The 18,099-nt window shown below is 50.0% G+C and overlaps 1 protein-coding gene across 7 annotated transcripts in view; it reads right to left on the bottom strand.

Moving 5' to 3' along the window:
• Positions 1–18,099, bottom strand: part of LOC127584418 (fibroblast growth factor receptor 1-like) — a 164,974-nt gene that overhangs the window by 132,430 nt on the left and 14,445 nt on the right. Inside the window, exon 1 of one of the 7 annotated variants that reach the window (XM_052041213.1) lies at positions 6,087–6,220. The exons of the other annotated variants lie outside the window; for them this stretch is intronic. The gene's annotated coding sequence lies outside the window, so the exon portion shown is untranslated. Of the gene's footprint in view, positions 1–6,086; positions 6,221–18,099 lie in introns of those variants that run through there. 7 annotated transcript variants of the gene reach the window in all.

Below are 18,099 nucleotides of genomic sequence, written 5' to 3'. Positions count from 1 at the left end.
ACAGAAACAGATCAGTCCACGTTGTTACAGTAACACAGCTTTTCTCCACTCCAAAACAGTCTCCTCAATGCCTCTCCTTAACCCTGCCATCCTCACCTCCCAGTGTGTGCCAGGAGCTCATCATCATCATCAAGCCCAGCCCTAGCCGTTATTATAGTGATCCAACCGGAGGAGAGGCCTCCCATCAAAATCCTCCACTTGGTGGTGAGGATCAGGGACTCTGAGGACAGGGGCTCTCCCACCCTTACGCACACATACACGGACCGAAAAACACGACGATGCTGGAGGAACTCAGCAGGCCAGGCAGCATCCGTGGAGAAAAGCAGGCGGTCTGGAAATGACCCAAAGCACTGACCGCCTGCTTTTCTCCACGGATGCTGCCTGGCCTGCTGAGTTCCTCCAGCATCGTCGTGTTTTTCATCTAGATTCCAGCATCTGCAGTCCTTTGTTTCTCTCATACATGGACTGATCCTGTCCAGTTTCCGGTCCATGGCATTCCCCAGGATGCGGAGGGTGGGGGACTCAGGAGTGTGAGCGCTCTAGGGGAAGATAGGAGAAGTCTGGCCCAGATGTTCACTGCCTGGCACAGACCTTGTGAGCCTCTCTTCAGCCTGCCCTAGTTTGGCATAGGGGTCTTCCTCATGGATAATTGGCGCCCTTGTCACACTCACCCCACCAAATGTTCCAAGCTTCTCATTCAGCTGCAGGACCCGGGAAAGAGGAAAACTGTTTGAGGCGAGGGCAGCATGGAATATGCATCACGGGAAGGAAACCTCCTCTCACCTGAGACTGTGCTTCACAATACACTCACAGAAACAGGCCAGTCAACCCTTCCAACCTGTTCTGCCATACAATACCATCATGGCTGACCCTCTCTCCCCACACTGCAATGCTTTTTGTCTCAAAATCCATCTCCATCTCTTAATATATTCAGTAATGTGACCTCCCCTACCCTCTGGAGTTGAGGATTCCACAGGTTCACCACCCTCCGAGTGAAGGAATTTCCAGACATCTCACTTATCCTGAGATTGTGGCCCTCGCTTTAGACAACATCTTCCACCTGCCTGATTTTTAATCTTTCAATGAGATTGCCCCTCATTTTTCGGAGCCCTAGTGAATCCCAGCCTCGTCAACCCAATCTCTCCTTAAACAGCAGTTCCATTAGTGGCTCGATTGGGTTGCTGCACTGCTGAACAAACTGACCTTTAATGGTTAATGAACAATGAGACCACTGTAACAACTGGTCTCCATCTATGGCACAGATGAGACAGAAGTAATAAAGAAACCACACAATGAATCCCAGGGTTAGCATCAAGAATTCCAAAATGTTCTGGAGCTGAAGGGAAATGAGGAGCAGACATTCTAATCAATCCAACTCTCTCTTGACACATGGGAGATAGGGTGACATCCATTGATAGGGCAGGCGCACTTATCAGTTCAACAAGGAGACACAAGAGGAAGCAATTATCTCTTCACTCAGTGCTCTGGACTAGAAGTAACTCAAGCATTCCTTCCCACCAGTGAGCACATCCAGTACCTGTATCAGAAAATGGGATTGAGGGGAAAGGGAGTGGACCTTCAGCCCTTCATGTCAAGCAGAGACACACACTGGAGTGACTGCAGACAGTCTGGATCCCACAGTATCAATGATCAAGAGCAGCTGATCCAGTCCCATCCCCAGGAGGAGGAGGAGGGTCACCGCCACGCCACCACTTCCCCCCGCCCCACTCCCAGGGCTTGCCATCTGTCCATCCAATCGCTGGACCCCACCCATTTCCCTAGCAGACGCCGGGAACCTAGCTGATCACGTCCCTGGATTGGAGCGATGAACCACAGGGCGCCGAAGGATGGATAGCTGCTGAACACAGACCATCCACGGACACGATGTAAAGGAACGGGGTGTTTAGTGTCATCAGCCGTTTTGTTTCCCCTTCAGAAACAAGTGTCCCCACCAACTATTGCAAATTACCTCCACAATTAAAGTGCAGCCATCCCACGATTACGGGAAGGACACATTCACAAGAACCATTTTGTGAAGCAGAATTCTGTAAAGTGAACTGGCTGGACAAAATAGATCCATAAACTGAAAAAATACATCTCAACGAATCAATGGCGTTACAGTGAAAATTCATAAACAGAACATTCATAAATTGAGAATCTCCATAAACGTCACTTTCTGCAACTTTCTGAAGTTCAGGCCACCAGTCAGGTAGGACCTACTCACCACAGGTCCTCCCTCCGGCCCAAACTCCATATCCCTTGCAGGCAGTGAATTCCAAAACTTGGAGACCCTCAGAGTGAGGGAATATCTTTGCATCCCAGTTCTCAGCTGCGGACCCCTTATACTGAGACTACACCCCGAGTTCCAGACCTCAGCAATCTGCATTCAGCCCAGGGAAGGCTCGCTGTCCTTGGCCAAGGCTCACCCGGCCTGCCAGCCTAGGCTGAACGTTGTGGGCCTGACAGTGGAGGAGGGAATCCTCAGTGAACAGCTGAGATATTGGAAGCAATGGTGCAGAAGGTTTCTTAGGAAGAGAACAGGGTAGCAGAGTGTCGCAGCCAGTAGAGCTGCTGCCTCACAGCTCTAGAGACCCAGGTTCAATCCTGACTTTGGTGCGTCTGTGTGAAATTTGCGCGTTCTCCTTGTGACCACGTGAGCTTTGCCCAGGTGCTCCAGTTTCCTCCCGCAGCCCAAGGACATGTGGGTTGGCAGGTTAGTTGGCTGCTGGAAATTGCCCCAAGTGGTGGAATCTGAGGGAGTTGATGGGAATGTGGGGAGAGTAAAATAGGATTGGTAAATGGGTGATTGATCATCAGCATGGACTTGCTGGGCCATAGGGCCTATTTCTGTGCTGTACGACCATGAGAATAGGCAGAGTTGGTTCAGTTCTGAGGAAGGGTCCACAGGCGAGATTCCAACGCCCCCGACAATGACTGACCCACTGAATATTCCTAGGATTATCTTGCCTTTTCTCTCCAACTTCCACCCCGTGATATTCTGCCTTCAGAGTGAAGTCGGGCCTCAGTTGCAGCACATTAATGTTTCTGTCCTTCGCTGGACATCGAGGGAAGTGCACTTGTCCACTTCTCCCTCCACAGATGCTGCCCAACCTGGTGCCCCTTTTTATCTGCAAGGTCGAATGGGCTCCCCCAGCCAGTCACATGGTCCTGCCAGAGCCTCGTGACATTAACATTTACATCTCACTTCCCACTTACCAGAGGGAAGTTTTTAAAACCACCCCAGCCGACGTCAGTTGTCAAGCTAGACTACAAGACGTGGCACCAACCGGGATAAATCAAAGCTAAAAACCAATGTCCCCATTGTTCCAACAGGCCCTCAAGCTTTGCAATTCACTCCTCAAACCTCTCCAATCCTCCACCTCAGTCAGGGCATCGAGTATCGGAGTTGGGACGTTACACTATAGTTGTACAAAACATTGATGAGGACGCACCTGGAGTACGGTTTTGGTCACCCTGCTATAGGAAGGAGGTCATAAAAGGTGGAAAGAGTGCAAAGGAAGTTTACGAGGATGCCACCAGGACTCGAGGACCTGAGTTATAGGAAGAGGTTGGGCAGGCTAGGACTTTATTCTTGGAGCGTAGAAGGCTGGAGGGGTGACCTTACAGAGGTGAATAAAATGATGAGGGGCATAGATAGGGTGAATGCGCACACAGTCTTTTTCCCAGGGTTGGGGAATCTAGAACTAGAGAACATAGGTTTAAAGTGAGAGGGGAGAGATTTAATCGGAACAAGGGGCAACTTTTTCACCCAGAGGATGGAGCGAGCTGCCAGAGGGAGTGGTTGAGGCAGGTACAATGATGTTTAAAAGACACTTGGACAGGTACATGGATGGGAAAGATTTACAGGGATATGGGCCAAATGCGAGGAAATGGGACTAGCTTAGGTGGGCACCTGGGTCAGCATGGATGAGTTGGGCCGAAGGGCCTGCTTCGGTGCTGTATTACCCTATGATTCTAACAACACTGAAGCAAATAGCTCTCGCTCTGCTGGCCTGACGCTTGCCCCAGTCACCCCTCAGATGACAGCAGCTGCACCGTGCCTGACACAGGAGCAAGCCACTCAGTTCCTCCTGCCTGCCTCGCCAGTGAGGCCCTGGCTGACCTTCTACCACAGCACTGCTCCCCTGCACTAACCTCACGTCCCTCCATTCCTTTCATTAATCAATCCCTCGCTTTGTCCAAGAACATGCCCATTAGAAATTCTTCCCATGACACTGCTCACTTCTCTCCTTCCTTGCTGGGCTTCACTCCAGGGCACAGTGAGTGGCCAATGATAAACAGAGATGTACAGAGTGAAGGTTGTTATTTTAATTTGGTGAATCACAAGCCTGAGTCTCTCGTCTATCAGGACTTCTATAGGTCAAGTCGTGATGCAAATACTGAGAGGGGGAGACCATGCCCGCAAGCATTTAACCCTTTGTAAGAATTCACTGAGCTGGTTGAGTTAAAACCCAGTAAATTCCATTGCGGTGCGGCACCGTGGCACAGTGGTTAGAGCTGCTGCCTCACAGCTTCAGGGACCCGGGTTCAATCCTGACCTCCGGTGCTGTCTGTGTGGAGTTTGCACGTTCTCCCTGTGACCGTGTGGGTCCCACATCCCAGAGGCAGTTAGTTGGCTGCTGTAAATTGCTGCTAGTGGATGAAGAATCAGGAGGAGTTGATAGGCTTGTGAAAGGGAATAGGTTACAGGGGAAATAAGTGAGGGATTGGTCTAAGAGCTGGCACAGACTCAATGGGCCAAATGGCCTCCTTCTCAGATGCAAGAACTACAAAGAATTGTGAAATATTACACTGCAATAAAAACAGAAAATGCCGGAAACACTCAGCAGGTCACACAGCATCTGCAGGGAGAGGAGCAGTTTGTATCTGTGTGGCCAGGGAGTTCAGGAGCACGGGTCTGGGCACTGCAGGTCAAACTGCAGCTGGAGCCCTGCGCAGCAAGCCCCCCAGGCAGACGCTATCCCCAGCTATGTCTCCCCCTCCAGCCGTGCACCACCCCCTCCCTCCAGTGAGAGACTCTGACAGGCACGGAAGCCACTGTGCAGTTTAGGGACCATCTTCTGCTGAAGGTCCTTCCCTCTGTAGAACATACAGTCAAAGACTTCAGGCACATCAAGGTTGTCAGCACATCCGAATCAAGGCTCCTGCACTGCCAGTCACCAACGCATGGTAACTGTGAGCTCTTCCTCCATCCCCTCAACCCCTCACCTCTGCCCCCACATGAACCCCAGGATTTAAAAACATAGAACAATACAGTACAGGAACAGGCCCTTCAACCCACAATGTTATGCCAAAATAATTAAACACCTAACTAAATGAATCCCTTCTGTCTACACAACGTCCCTATCCCTCCATTCATGCCCCTATCTAAGAGCCTCTTAAACCTCTCTATCGTATCTGCCTCCACCACCACCCCTGGCAGCACATTCCAGGCACCCACCGCTCTCTTTTAGACCAACTTGCCCCACACATCTGCTTTGAATTTACCCCCTCTCACCTTCAATGCATGCTCTCTAGTATTAGACATTTCGACCTTGGGAAAAAGATACCGGCTGTCTATCTACGCCTCGCATAATCTTATAGACTTCTATCAGGTCTCCCCTCAGCCTCCACCGCTCCAGAGAAAACAACCCAAGTTTGTCCAGACTTTCCTTATAGCACATGCCCTCCAATTCAGGCAGCACCCTGGTAAACCTCTTCTGCACCCTCTCCAAAGCCTCCACATCCTTCCTGCCGGTCAGGACTTCAGCCTGCAGGCCAAGATAGTTTGTGGACAAAACACAGCAGAGTTTGTGTCACTTAAATCCAGAGTTTCGGTGCTCGTGAAGAGGCCCTTGAATGCACAAAGCTGGCCCTGGAATGTTGGGTGCCCACCTGTGGGATTCAGCAATGCCCCTGCTGGGGGTTACTTCTAGGCTGGGGAATGTGGTGAGGTTATTGATTCCTACCACACTAGTTCACATACAAATAGGTGCAAGTGAAAATAAACAAAGTCAGGAAACTAGATAAAAGGTATCAAAAGGAATAAATGCAGTCTCTCCAGTCAGAATAACAAACATACTCACAGGGAACACTGGAAGCAGGCTGAGTCACTCACTGCCTGCACCAGATTTAACAAGGAGCCCGACGCTACATTTCCAGCAGGCTGTAACCAGCATACATTATTTAACAGCCAACGTCTTCATGGATTACAAGTCCCTGCGTGACGCTACTGGCTACCTCAAGCAGTCCTGACCCCACACTGCCTCCATCCCAGGGTGACACCCACTCAAGTTGCCCCAGTGGGCAGCCAGCAGGTGACTGCTCCTGACGTCAACTCCTCAGGGTCAAAGTGACTCCACCCCCTTACAGCCCTGCCTTCTGCTGTGAGACTGAAAAACTGGCAGCACTTCTGTGAGCAGTAATCACCAGGTAATCTGATCACTCAGGATAAGTACTGGTCGGAACACCAGGGATAACTCTGCTGTTCTTTCCAGGGTAGTTCTGTGGGATCTTACCACCCACCCCAGAGTGTAAGCAGGGTCTCTAAGACGTCTATTCCTGAAAGGGCACCTATGACATTGCAGGACTCCCTCAGTCCTGCTCAGAGGTGTCAGCCTGGACTTTGGAGGAGAGAGTGCACCAACTCAGTCAAGGCCAAAGTAGCTGACAGACTTCCAGAACTGCTGGTGCCTACAGGTTTGGTACGGTTCCATGAAGACAGGTTGGAAGGGCACTTAAACTGAAGCCCCCTCTGGTCCTCTCAGGTAAACGTAAAAAAAGATCCCACCCCACTAGTTCGAGTGCAGGGAAGCTTGATCCCCGAGTCCTGCCCAACATTAACCCCTCCATCAACACCACTGAAACAAAAAGATCACAGTTCTCTTTGTGGAAACTTGCTTATCTCCTACAAATACACCTGACTGTGAAATGCTCCTGGAGTCCTTGAAGGGGGTGAGAAGGTGTTAAAAATCAGTCATTTTACCAACACGGATGCCAATTTTGGGTGGAAGGTGGTCGAATTGGCCTTCTTTTCTCTGACCCTCTGGATTGGCCCCTCCCACAGGAGGCCAATGGGAACTGGGAGAGACGGCTAATGCAAGATTCACCTCGATGGGATCGCCCATCGGTCACCAAGGTTGCAAGATTTTACCCGAGTATAAACCAAGGGCATCTAAATCCCAATGCATTTGTGCCAAAGAAACAGGCACCTGAAGGATGTGCATCTCCAGAGCTCAGTGACCCTCACTTCAGCCAGGAACGGAGAGATAGCATGGAGTGAAATACACTTGGAACCTGGATCAAATCCAACCCAGAAAACTTTCCTTACTTATTGAAAGAACAGATTAAATAGTTAAACCTTAGCAGGATGTGTCTAAAAATGTGATATCAAAATAACAAAATTGTTTTTAATACACAAAGTACTGAACACATGCAAAGACTTTCACAAGGGCAACTTCAAGGTGCCAGCACAGGCAAAGAGCCAAATGACCTCCTCCTGTGCTACATGATTCTGTCAGCTTTATGAATTCCCCCTCAAGATTATTGTGATCAGACGCCTGAAACAGATGCTCTATTCTGAGCTCTGTTGTGGAAAGAGATTACCAAGTAGACTTAGGAAAAGACCAAGGATGTGCTCAAAGTCGCCTTGAAGAAGTGTAACGTGCCTACTGACTCCTGGGAATCTCTGGCCCACGACTGCTCAAAGTGGAAAGGGTGCAGTCGGGATGGTATGGAGAACCTTGTGTGCACATGCCTGGAGCCCAGCAGAAATGGCAGGAGGAGTGCTCCATCTTACAAACTCACCAGCCCTCCCCCATCAGGTACATCCTGCCCCATCGATGGAAAAGTCTGTGGTTCCCACATTTGCCTCAGATCCAACAGAACTGGAGTCAGCCTCAATCCTGAGGCAAGGTGATAATTCTAGTCAACTAAATTCCAAGTGGTCAAAAGCCTCCAACTGGAGGTTGCCCCTAATGTAGCCCTGAAGTAGAAGGGGTGTAGGGAGACAGGGGGACAAGATTAATGTAGGACCTCGGCAGTGCAGCGAGCTGAACTGTACCCAATCTCTGGGGCCCTTCCACTCCCCAACCAGCCCTCACCCAACATTAAAATTCATACCACAATTAAATCCACTCAGAAAAAAGCACATGTGCAGCTCAGTCAGTGTGGAGAAGAGGAAAACCACCAGGGGACAAACTTCACAGCTGCAGCGCATTATGATTTAGGGAATAAGTCTTGCAGGCAAGGACCCAGTTGAAGAATGCACACGCAGAGACAGAGAAAACACAAAATAAATCACCAGGCAGGAAGTTGGTGCTGAGCTGGAGAGTGGATTTGGCATCAGCTTCTATCGATAGGAAGTGCAGAATGTTCCACCGCGTAGGGAAGGAAAGGAAATGAGGCATCCTCGTCCACCTGACTGGCCTGAGTGTCCCCAATCACTACAACCTTGGCACACCAAGCTGAAGGCATCTGAGAACAGAAACCCTGCTGTGTTTGGCTGTCTCTATGAGCCAGTGACGTGGGACTCACTGTTTACCCTCTAATGTTTGAAGGGGGAGGAGGTGGGGTTGTTGAACTGACAGCTAGGGTTAGCAGTCCTGAACTTTGACCAGACCACCATCTCCCATCCCAGAACAGAAGGAAGAACAGCCAGAGACAGCTAGCAAATGGGAGCCACTGTCTGCGGGGGTGGGGGGGGGTGAAATGGGATGGGACACGTTCGGTCTCCAGAATGGAATCAGGGATCGGGCTGATGAGGTCCCACTGCACAGACGGAAGGACTGCTCCTGCAACTCCTGCCTCTACGCAGAGGCAAGCAAACAAAACCCCCTGGGTTCTGCATCCATCACCATCTGTGCCTGTGAGTGCCATTGGTCAGACAGCACAAACTGGGAGCGTTTGCGGAGACTGACGGTGACCTCACTCACCCACCTACAGGCCCACCATTCATCCTCGGCACAAGGGTGGCACTGGCAAGGCCAGCAGTTATTGCCCCTCCCTAACTACCCTCGAGAAGGTGGTGCTAAGCCCCTCTAGAAATGAGGTGCTGGGGGTGTGAGCGTTCCCAGATTTGACCCAGTGACAAAGGAGGACCTGTGATCCATTTCCAGAAGGGGATTGGGTGCAAATGGGAGGGGTACCCACAGGGAACGGTGATGCACCTGCTGCCCTCGAGCTCCTTGGTGGTGGAGGTCATAGGTTTGGAGGCACTGTTGAAGTGGCCTTTTAGTGACACTGGTCGGATACATAACGGCAGTGCACCTTGTGAATGGGACACTGCAGCCCCCCCACATAAGACTAGTGAGTCCGCACCTGGAATACCGTGCACACTTCTGGTCAGCCAGCCGTAGGGAGGATGTGAATAAGCTAGGGAGGGTGCAGAAAAGATTCACAAGGAAGTTGCCCGGACTTGAAGGCTCAAGGTATTGGTATTGGTTTATTATTGTCACTTGTACTGAGGTACAGTGAAAAGCTTGTCTTACAAACCAATCGTACAGGTCAATTCATTACACAGTGCAGTTACATTGAGTTAGTACAGAGTGCATTGAGGTAGTACAGGTAAAAACAATAACTACAGAGTAAAGTGTCACAGCTACAGAGAAAGTGCAGTGCAATAAGGTTGCAAGGTCACAAGATAGACTGTGAGGTCAGAGTCCATCTCATCGTATAAGGGAACCGTTCAATAGTCTTATCAGAGTGGGGTAGAAGCTGTCCTTAAGTCTGGTGGTACGTGCCCTCAGGCTCCTGTATCTTCTACCCGATGGAAGAGGAGAGAAGAGAGAATGTCCCGGGTGGGTGGGGTCTTTGTCTTTACCTCTCGCTGTCTTGGTGAAGCAGCCAGCATAGTCAGAGTCCAAGGAGGGGAGGCTGGTGTCCGTGACGCGCTGGGCTGTGTCCACAACTCTCTGCAGCTTCTTGCGGTCCTGGGCAGAGCAGCTGCCATACCAAGCCGTGATATATCCAGATAGGATGCTTTCTATGGTGCATCGGTAAAAGTTGGTGAGAGTCAAAGGGGACAAAGCAAATTTCTTTAGCTTCCTGAGGAAGTAGAGGCGCTGGTGAGCTTTCTTGGTTGTGGCATCCACGTGATTTGACCAGTTACAAGGAGGAGAGACTGGATAGGCTGGGGCTTCTTCCTCTGGAGCGACAGAGGCTGAGGGGTGGCCTAATAGAGGTCTATAAACTCACGAGGAGCATGAATGGTGAATAGTCAGTCTTGATCCCAGGGTAGGGGAGTCTAAAACTAGAGGGCAGAGGTTTAAGGTGAGAGGGGAAAGAGTTGAAGGGGACCTGAGGGGATAGTTTTCCCACACAGAGGGTGGTGGGTGTGTGGAACGAGCTGCCAGAGGAAGTGGTAACAACTACAATGTTTAAAAGCCATTTGAACAGGTACATGAATAGGAAAGGTTTAGAGAGATAAGAGCCAAACACAGGCAAATGAGACTAGTTCAGAAAGGCAACCTGGTCAGCATGGATGAGTTGGACCGAAGGGCCTGTTTCCGCGCTGTACAACTGGATGCACCGGTGGTGGGGGAGTGAATGCGCGGATGGGCCGCTGATCAAGTTTCGGATAACACCTGGAGGATACGGGAACAAGAGCTCCTGTACTGAATTCTGACAAATGGATTCCATCCTCCATCAAGGACCCCTCCCCAAAGCACGATCTACACTGCCGGGTTTCGGAGGGAGCCCGGGGCACCGATGGATCCCTGCCCAGGATGAGGTACTTCCCTCGAAGCCACGGTGGTTGGGAGGGGCGAGAGAGGGGATAGAGCAAGGCAGTAAACAGCAGCAAAGGTGGAGTAACAAGGAGGAAATAATCACGCTGAAGTTTCCTCTTCTATATAACAAGGGGGAAGGAGCAACACCTCAGAGTGAACACCTGCCCTGCTCAAGAAACAAAGGACTGCAGATGCTGGAATCTAGATGAAAAACACGATGATGCTGGAGGAACTCAGCAGGCCAGGCAGCATCCGTGGAGAAAAGCAGGCGGTCAACGTTTCGAGTCAGGACCCTTCTTCAGGATGCTGCCTGGCCTGCTGAGTTCCTCCAGCATCATCGTGTTTTTCACCTGCTCTGCTCACTTGGAACCTACATGGCTGGGCACGGAGTGCTCAGGGATGTCCCAAGGTGGGGAAGGGAGTGACAACATTCTTTCTTTGCCTGTTCTCCAAGTATCGTAGGGTCACACAGCTCAGAAACAGGCCCTTCGGCCCAGCATGTCCAGGCCCACCATTGTACTTAACCATTTACTTGCATTTGGTCTGCAGCCTTGGATTGACAAGTGCTTGTCTAGATGCTCAGCACTCGTGAGTGCTTGGAAGGAGCTGAGACACCCTTCGCCAGCAGCGAGTGACGGGGGCAACAGAGGGCCAGTGTAAAGCCGACTACAGTTCCCCAAGTGCCTGCCCTGTTGTCTTCTTGACCAGAAGTAGCCATGTGAGGGGATATGATCTGGAGGGAAGGAGCAGGGGCGATAGGACTGGTGCCACTGCCTCACAAGGAGCCAGAGCGATGGGCTGAACAGCCTGTGTGTGTGGGCCAGCCACTTGATGATCCATCCACCAGGTTCCTCAGCTCCTCCAGCCGCAAAGCATGGAGCTCGGCAACGACAATGCACCAGGGTCACTGGGTGTAAAACGGCCGACTCACTCGCGAGCAGTTCCCAAGTGATTGTGGGCTCTCCTCTCCCTGCTCACGGCAGCAGGCAGACCGGACCCAAACCAGCCCCGCAGTCCGCTCCTCTTCCCAACACTCAGACTGCTCCCCCTCAAGAGGGCAGCTGGAAGCAGGAACCTTGCTGAACACTCACCCTTCCAATCCCAACCCGTGGCTAATCCCAGCCACCAATTGTTCTGGAAACACCAGAGGCTGCAGATGTTGCAGTCTGGAGCAACACACAATCTGCTGGAGGAACTCGGTGAGTCAGGCAGCATCTGTGGGAGGGAAAGGAATTATCAGCGTTTTGGGTCGAAACCACGCGGGGTTTTGACTCGAAATGTCGACTGTTCCTTTCCCCCCACAGATGCTGCTCGACCCATCGAGTTCCTCCAGCACATTGTTTGTTGCACCAATTGTTCTGGCTTTTGGCTTTCTGCCGTCTTTGCCATCAGGTGGGATGGACGGTGGGGGGAGCAGCCACCACCGTGTTGTAAACCAGGGCACACAATACCCACTGAACAATCCACACTGGCCCAGCCTCCACCCTCTAAGCCCACAGCTTGTGACCCATCACACGCTTTGCAGCACACCACCGACCTTGCCAAACTTCAACTTCAATCCAACGGGCCAGTTCAGTCCTCTCCATAGCAGTCAGGCAACGAGATATCAGCTATAGCCAAGGAAGGTCTTTTATATCCATCTGTGCGAGATCAGGGTGTTGCTGGCAGTTATTTCCCAGCCCTTGAGATGATTACACTGGAACCACATAGCAGTCCAACCTTGAAGGGGTGGTAGAGTTCCTCCCCTGAAGGACACCGGTGAACTGGATGGGTTTTTAAAACGTCAGTCTGGTAGGCCTTGTCGTCATCATTACGAAGACTAATTGATTTTAACTAACTCCAGATTATTAGCTGGTGTGGTGGCATTTGATGTCAGGTCTCGGGGTTGTTATTCTGGTAAATTAACCACTGCGCCACCATTCAATGCACATTGAATAGTTTTGTCTTCCAAATAATAAACCACACCTTTGTTACCAAAAGTACATAGTAATCTCCTGGATCTACTGACTGGAGACAAAGGATCATCTTGTTAAATGCCTTTCCACCTGGTTAACCGGACTCGCTCAATGACCGTACCGGTGTTTGGTCAGACATTACTGATTAGATTACAGACAGCAGACCTACAAGGCAGCACCAGATGTTGGCGCAGTTTCCACACGCAAATCCTGGACTGAGCCGCTCCTAAACAACTCGTTATACTTCTGGTGCAGGAAAATAAACAGTCCGCAGGGGTGTCAGGGCCTGATGCAGGGTTTCCACCTGAAACGTCGACAATTCCTTTTCTCCCACGAATGCTGCTCGACCTGCTGAGTTCCTCCAGCAGTTTGTTTGTTCGTTCGTGTCCTAACTTGGGCCACGTCCCAGTCACTCGTCCCACCTTGCGCCATGCTTGTTGACCCAGTGCCTTCCGTCTGGAGATGCCCCAGTACCAGAACTCTCACCTTACTTTCACTCACTACTCCAATTCCATCTCCTAGGACTCCCTGATCTTACCAACCCAGCCACGGGCAATGTCCCAAGCTCTGGAATTCCCTCCATAAACTTCTCTCCCTTCCACCTTTGAAACTGCTCCCCAAAAATGCACCCCTTTAGTTGCAGTTCAAGGTCTTACTGCCCCCTCCTTCTCCACCTACCCAGTTTTTTTCACAAGATCTCACAAAGTACCATGGCTCCCATGGGGACCCTTTGCAAAGGACACTGATTTACTCAGTGAAGTGCACAAATGAGAATTCTGTCCAACACACCCTTTGGCAGCTTAATAAATAGCAATCATGGAACCAGTGAGAATAGGTAAGGGCCCTTCAGCCCACTACATCTGTACTAGCCCTTTATCTCAGACAGGCGATCGCCCACCTGTCTCTGCCCTTGTCCTCTACCATGCCCACTTTTCTAGTACACATCCATCGATCCAGAAACACGAGTTTCAATCCCACCATGGCAGCCAAAGAGTTCAAGATATTTATTAAATCTGGAAATTAAAAACAGACCAACTACAATAGCAAACACCAAAATGCTGAACCGTCATAAGGACTCACCCAGTTCATGAATGGCCTTCAGCAGAGAAAACCGTGGGCGGCACTGTAGCGTAGTGGTTAGCGTAACGCTATTACAGCGCCAGCAATCAGGGTTCGACTCCCGTCACTGTCTGTAAGGAGTTTGTATGTTCTCCCGTGTCTGTGTGGGTTTCCTCCGGGTGCTCCGGTTTCCTCCCACATTGCAAAGACATACAGGTAGGCTAATTTGGGTTTAAAATGGGCAGCGCGGACTTGCTGGGCCGGTAGGGCCTGTTACCACGCTGTAAATAAAATTTTAAAAAAACCTGCCATCTTTACCCAGTGACTCCTGGCCCACCAATGTCACCAACTCTTAACAGCCTCCTCAGTCCTGGGGCAATTAGTGGTGGGGGTCCCTGCACCTTCCACATCCCATATATGGGACACAGGAAATAGAAGACCTTTCTCAGATAACATATTATAGAGCACAACTTGGCCCATGAAGAGGTTCTCTTAAACTGCCTTCTTGCTCCTTCACCAATTAATCCACCTCAGCCTCACCTTTTAAACTTCAGGAGCTCTCAAAGTGCCCTGCCAGATGTAGAGCTTTGGCTTGTGATTGGCTGCCTGCCACTACCTGCACTTTCAGTGCACCCAGCTCCCTCCCATTTACCAAAATACCCAATAAGGCCAGAACACATCAACATCAAATGCCAAAGCCTTGAGTGGTTAGGGAGGGAAATGCCCAGCAGAAACGAGTGAAAATGTATTTAGATGCTGGAACATTTGAACCTGCCACCAACTCTCTAAAAGAGAAATAAAAACAGAAAGTGCTGGGAGTTCTGATCAAGGGTCTCGGATCTGAAACTATGGCCGTTTCTCTCATCACAGGTGCTGATTGTTCCAGCGTTTCTTTTTTTGCTAGTGCAGATTTCCAGCATCTGCAGTATTTCCATTCTCGAAAGAGAGACATTGCCCTGGTTTCTTTTCAAAAAAAGGTAGAAACAAGCTCAACTTCAAGCCTCAAAAGGAAAAACTCTGCAAGAAAGAAGGTTGAGGCACATGTGAAAAGGCATGTACATGACAAACATTCTCACAACACAGCCAGAGTGAGCATGATCTACACAATGACCAGAGTTCTGCTTGAAATGTTGTGTAAATGAGATTTGAATAGCTATTAATTCGCACCATTTCTCTTTGTGTATTATGCAGCGTTGAGGCATTAATATCAATTAGCAAATGAGTTGCATCACAATTGACACCTTTAAGAACGTTCAATGTGAAGCTGAGATCTTGGCAGGAGTCACAGTGCAGATGTTATGGAGTGACAGAGTTCTGATGTCTAGGTGATAGGAATAAAGAGATTGGGGAGCAGCCTCTCCTCATGAATCTCCACCTCCTCCACCCCCCACAATCAACCCGCCAACCCAAGTACTCCAATCAAAACCAGAAGGGAGACAGAAACACAGAACTCACTGTCAGAAGGAAGGCCACCTGAGCAACAAACTTGGCTACACAAGTTGATAGGGTGGTAAAGGCGGCGTACGGCATGCTCGCCTTTATTAGCCGAGGCACTGGGTTCAAGAGTTGGGAAGTTACGTTGCAGCTTTATGAAACTCTGGTTAGGCTGCATCTGGAGTGTCGCCATTCAATTCTGGTTGCCCCTTTACAGGAAGGATGTGGAGGCTCTGGAGTGGGTGCAGGAGGGTGCTGCCTGGATTAGAGGGCATGTGCTATAAGGAGAGTTTGGAGCAGCAGAGGCTGAGGGGAGACCTGATTATGTTTATAAGATTATGAGAGGCATAGGTAGCGCAGACAGTCGGTATCTTTCTCCTGGGGTCAAAATATCCAACACTAGAGGGCACGCATTTGAGGTGAGAGGGGGAAAATTCAAAGTAGATGCATAGGGCAAGTTTTTTTTAATATATAAACACAGAGAGTGGTGGGTACCTGGAATCTGCTGCCGGGGTGGTGGTGGAGGCAGATACGATAGAGGCGTTTAAGAGGCTCTTAGATAGACACATGAATGTGCAGAGATTGGAGGGATATGGACCATGTGTAGGTAGGAGGGATTAGGTGTCATTAGTTCGGCACAACATCATGGGCCGAAGGGCCTGTTCCTGTGCTGTACTGTTCCACATTCTATAAACAATCCGCTGGACGAACTCAGCGGTCAAAAAGCATCTGTTCTGGGGGAGGAAGAAGTTGTTGGTATTTCGGGTGAAAACCCCGAATCTGGACCAGCAGATTGTGTGTTGCTCCAGATTCCAGCATCTGCAGTCTCCCGTGTCTCCAAGCCTCCCGAACAGGTGGCTGGGCAAAAGGAGATGGGTAAGACCAGGAAGAAATTAAAACCAGGCTTCAGCTGAATTCCTGGTCAACATCTGAGTGTAGGTACAGGTGAAGGCCCTACAGAAGCTGGCCGATTCCCACACGTTCGGTACGCAAGACAAGTTTTTCACTGTACCTCGGTACAAGTGACAATAATAAACCAACACCAATACAGGTACAGCATAAATGGGCAGCACCCCCACTGATGTGCGATGGGACTCAGTGAAAGTAAACGCTGGCTTCTATCAGATTGTTTCACTGGGTAAAAATAGAAACCACTGGAGTAAAATTGGAGGTTGACTTCTCAAAACAGACACACAATAAACACAGGAAAATAGGAGCAGGCCACTTGGCCCCTCAAGCCTGGCCCACCATTCACTATTACCATGGCTGATCTACCCCAGGCATCATCTCCTTTTTCTGTGCTAGTCCCCCATTGCCCTCAATTCCCTGATCTTTCAAAAATTTATCTACCTCCTCTTTAAATACCCCAGTGATCTGGCCTTCACAACTCTCCAGGAGTGAGAATTCCAGGGATTTATCAGCCTATATGACAAGTTCCTAGGCAACTCGTTTTAAATTACCACTGGTGGAAACATCTCAATATCTACCCCGTCACGTCCCCTTAGGATGTTATGTTTCAAAGAGATCACCCCTCATTCTTCTAAATGCCAAAGAATACAGATTCAACTTCTTTAGCCATTCATGATAGGACAACCCTCTCATCCCACGAATTAGCCTGGTGAATAGTCTCTGGACTGCCTTTAATGCCACATCCTTTCTTAAGTAAGGAGATCAAAATTTAATACAGGCCATCCCTGGGTTATGAATTTCTGACTTACGGACTTCCCTACATACAATGAGCTCTCATATTAACTTCAATGTCCAAGACATGTAAAGATGTTTGTTCCTATGAATGGCAGAGCCAGATCCCCCCCCCCCCCTCCACTTTTAGTGATCGTTCTTTCTTCTGCGGGGCATGGACAGGGTGAATCCAGAGTCTTTTTCCCCCAGAGTTGGGGAATCAAGGACTTGAAGACAGAGGTTTAAGGAGAGAGATTTAATCGGAACCCGAGGGGTAACCTTTTCCCCTCCACAAGAGGGTGGTCCGTATATGGAACGAGCTGCCAGGGGAAGTGGTTGAGGCAGGCACATTAACAGCATTCAAAAAGGTACTTGGACAGGTACATGGATAGGGAAGGTTCAGAGGGAAATTGGTCAAACGTGGGCAAATGGGACCAGCATAGATGGGAATCTTGGTCGGCATGGACCAGTTGGGCCAAAGGGCCTGTTTCTGGGCTGTATGACTCTTATCAGTCTAATGTGCTTTTGATGCCATTCATTACATCACTGTGGAGGTACTGTTACCACGTTGAGTGAGCTTTGTGTATTTTCCGAATCATGGACAAAATCAACTTATGGATGTCTGTGAAAAAGGAACCCGTTCATTACCCAGAGGCAGCTGTATTGGCTTGGTTAATGTGGAATGAGGAGCCAAGATGCTCAGTCGGAGGTTGAGCACATGAACCCAAACCAGAGGATATCAGTGCAGTGGATCAACTGCTCGGACAGATGCAAGTTGTGGTACTGCCGTGTGAAGACTAGGCAGGAGGTGAGCACTCCCAGTGGTCTCTGGGACCCTGGTCCCAGCTAACGGTCCTTCTCAGACAGCTGCAAGGTACAGAGAGAGAATGGGCACTCACCCCTGGCAACACCACAGGTAGAGACCCCTCACCAGCTCGGTTCAGAGAACAGAAAGAGGATCAGGCCATTTGGCCCTTTGAGGCTGGCCCCTTTCAGCGAGATCACGGCTCAGCTTCTACTTCAGTGTCACCTCCCTGCACCAACCCCACATCCCTTGACTCCCTGAGTATCTCAAAATCTACCTGTCGCTGTCATAAGGGTACTCAGTCACTGAGGCACCCACTGGATGCAGAACTCAGAAGATTCACCACCCTCTGGGTGAAGGAATCTCTTCCCAACTGTACTGAATGGCCAACTCCCAAATCAAAAACAAAACCGCAGATGCTGGAAATCTGACATAAAAA

This window comes from Pristis pectinata, chromosome 29 (assembly GCF_009764475.1).
Source record: "Pristis pectinata isolate sPriPec2 chromosome 29, sPriPec2.1.pri, whole genome shotgun sequence".
NCBI lineage: Eukaryota > Metazoa > Chordata > Chondrichthyes > Rhinopristiformes > Pristidae > Pristis > Pristis pectinata.
Note: the sequence above shows the minus strand (reverse complement) of the source record. Positions and strands in the feature narration are given on the sequence as shown.